Source organism: Bubalus kerabau, chromosome X (assembly GCF_029407905.1).
Source record: "Bubalus kerabau isolate K-KA32 ecotype Philippines breed swamp buffalo chromosome X, PCC_UOA_SB_1v2, whole genome shotgun sequence".
In the NCBI taxonomy this organism is placed as follows: domain Eukaryota; kingdom Metazoa; phylum Chordata; class Mammalia; order Artiodactyla; family Bovidae; genus Bubalus; species Bubalus kerabau.
Genome location: NC_073647.1, coordinates 63,435,192 through 63,438,170, shown reverse-complemented (window position 1 = coordinate 63,438,170; position 2,979 = coordinate 63,435,192). Strand labels below are relative to the sequence as shown.

General features: G+C 44.5%; 1 non-coding gene across 1 annotated transcript; it reads left to right on the top strand.

The window, feature by feature from the left end:
* The first annotated feature begins 2,150 nt into the window (after positions 1-2,150).
* TRNAE-UUC (transfer RNA glutamic acid (anticodon UUC)) lies at positions 2,151-2,223 on the top strand. The gene has a single exon. It is a non-coding gene; the product is annotated as a tRNA-Glu (tRNA).
* The last annotated feature ends 756 nt before the right edge of the window (positions 2,224-2,979 follow it).

Below are 2,979 nucleotides of genomic sequence, written 5' to 3'. Positions count from 1 at the left end.
GGCTTGGAGTCATCTTTTGATCATTAAGGAAATAGGAAAACAAACAATTAAAAAAAAATCCAAGAGACTTTGTTTAGATATCATTTTATCTCAGTGCCTGTCAGAAGTCATACAGCTGAGAGCTGGGAGATACCTGACAGGTCAGATCTCAAAGTGGACTGTTCTTTTTAAAAGACAAACAAATAAAATAAAGAACAAAATATAGCCATTTCTCTGACTTAAGGCTGTTAAATCTAGAAATCTCAGTTGGAAGGTAACTTAGTTCCTTAGCCTTTTCTGAGCAAACTGATTCAATGAAAAGGGATCCCCTACTTTTCCTAAGGTGGCACTAGTGGTGAAGAACCCACCTGCCGATGCAGGAGACTTAAGAGACACTGGTTCTATCCCTGGGTTGGAAAGATCCCCTGGAGGAGGGAATGGCAACCCACTCCAGTATTCTTGCCTGGAGAATCCCATGGATAGAGGAGCCTGGTGGGCTACAATCCATGGGATCACAAAGAGTCAGACAGGACTGGGTGACTTAGCACACAGAATCAAGTCCAGCTAGGCCTGTTAATGTGCACCTACTAGAAGTGAAGGCTTCCCAGGTGGCGCTAGTGGTAAAGAATCTTTCTGCCAATGCAGGAGACTTGAGAGACGCAGATTTGATCCCTGGGCTGGGAAGATCCTGTGGAGAAGGGCATGGCAACCCATTCCAGTATTCTTGCCTGGAGAATCCCATGGACAGAGGAACCTGGAGGGCTACAGTCCATGGGGTCAAAAATTGTAGGACACGACTGAAGTGACTTGGTATGCATGCACGCCACATGCTATACAGCAGCATGCACTAGAGGTGAAAAGAACTAGCCAGGCTGGAGACAGAGCATGTGGTAGACAATCTTTGAGGAAAAACTGAAAGTGTGCCTCTGCCTTGGAACTGCCCTCTCTCCACTCTGAATTTTTGCTGCCCTCAGGTGGCTTTCTGGTAGTACAAATGGAAGGAAAAAAGGTAACTTTGGAGGAGAGGAGGAATATCATTTTGCTGTTTTATAATTGGATAATAAGTTAGTTCATTTCAAGGAGGAAATTAATATCTTGGTGTAAGTTCCATTTTCTCAGGGAAAACTTGATTCTACTGAGCTTTCCAGAGACTAAATCAGAGAATCAACAAAGTGAGCATTTGCTCATTCAAATGTTCACTCAACAAACATTTATTAAATATTTACTTTCTAATAGCCATTGTGTTAAGAGCTGATGATACAACAGTAAATAAGATGGACAAGTTCCCTGCCCTTATAGAACTTATATTCTGATGGGAAAGACAAATTAAAAATAAAAAGAGGACTTCCCTGGTGGTCCATTGGTTAAGAATCTGCCTGCCAATGGAGGGGGCATGGGTTTTATCCCTGGTCCAGGAAGATTTCACATGCCATGGGGCAACTAAGCCTGTGTGCCACAACTACAGAAGCCCTCATGCCTAGAGTCCGTGTTCTGCAATAAGAGAAGCCACTGCAGTAAGAAGCCTGCACATCAAATCTAAAGAGTAGCCCCCACTCACTGCAACTAGAGAAATCCCATGTGCAGCAAGGAAGACCTCAGTTCACTCACTCAGTCAGGTCCGACTCTTTGCGACCCCATGAATTGCTGCACGCCAGACTTCCCTGTCCATCACCAACTCCCAGAGCTTGCTCAAACTTGGTGATGCCATCAAGTCAGTGATGCCATTCAACCATCTCATCCTCTGTCGTCCCCTTCTCCTCCTGCCTTCAATCTTTCCCAGCATCAGGGTCTTTTCCAATGAGTCAGTTCTTCACATCAGGTGACCAAACTAGTGCAGTCAAAAAATTTTTTGAAAGTAAAAATAAATATACCAGGTAAAGATGAGTGCTATGAAGAAAGTTGAAGCAGGGAAGGGAGTAGACAATGATGTGTGTGGTAGAGGGGTTTTTTTAGCTAGGATGATCAAGGAAGACCTCTTTGAGGAGGTGACATATGAGATGACACTTGTGTGCTGAGAAGGGAACAGTTGTGCTTCTTTGGGGTTCTAGAGGGAGAACTAGTACATATAAAGGACCTGAAGTAGAAATGAGCTTGGTGTGCTAGAGGAACAAAAAGAAGGCCAGTGTTATGGGTTGAATTGGGTCTCCTCAAAAATTCATATGCAGGGGAATTCCCTGATGGTCCAGTGGTTAGGACTCAGCACTTTCACTGCTGAAGGCCCAGGTTCAATCCCTGGTCAGGGAACCAAGATCCCACAAGCCTCGAGGATTGGTATATATATATGCAGATGCCCCAGTACCTCAGAAAGCAAATTTATTTGGACGTAATTTGTTAAGAGGACATCATACTGGAGTAGGGTGAACTTCCAGTCCAATATGACTAATGTCATTATAAAAGGGAATTTGAATGCAGACATGTACACAGGGAGAACACATGTGAAAATGAAAACAGAGATTAGAGTGATGGTTCTATAAGCCAAGGAACACCCAAGATTGCCAGTGAACCACCAGAAGCTAGGGGACAGGCATGGAACAGATTCTTCTTCACAGCTCTGAGAAGAAAAAAACCCTGCCAACATCTTGAACTAGAACTTCTATCCTCCAGAAGTGTGAGACAAACTTCTGGTGAAGCCACTCAGTGTGTGGTATTTCGTTATGGCAGTCCTAGCAAATGAATGCAGCCATGAAGAGGACTGAGAGAACAGGGTAAGCAATGAGTCCAGTTTTTATGCTCAGTCATGTCCATCTCTTTGTGACCCCATGGACTATAGCTTGCCAGGCTCCTCTGGCCATGGGATTTCCCAGGCAAGAATACTGGAGTGGGTTGCCATTTCCTCCTCCAGGGAATCTTCCTGACCCAAAGACTGAACCCATGTCTCTTGCATCTCCTTCATTGCCAGAGAAATTCTTTACCACTAGTGTCACCTGGGAAACCCCTTGTGTTAGTAGCTCAGTCGTGTCCGACTCTTTGTGACCCCATGGACTGTAGTCCACTAGGCTC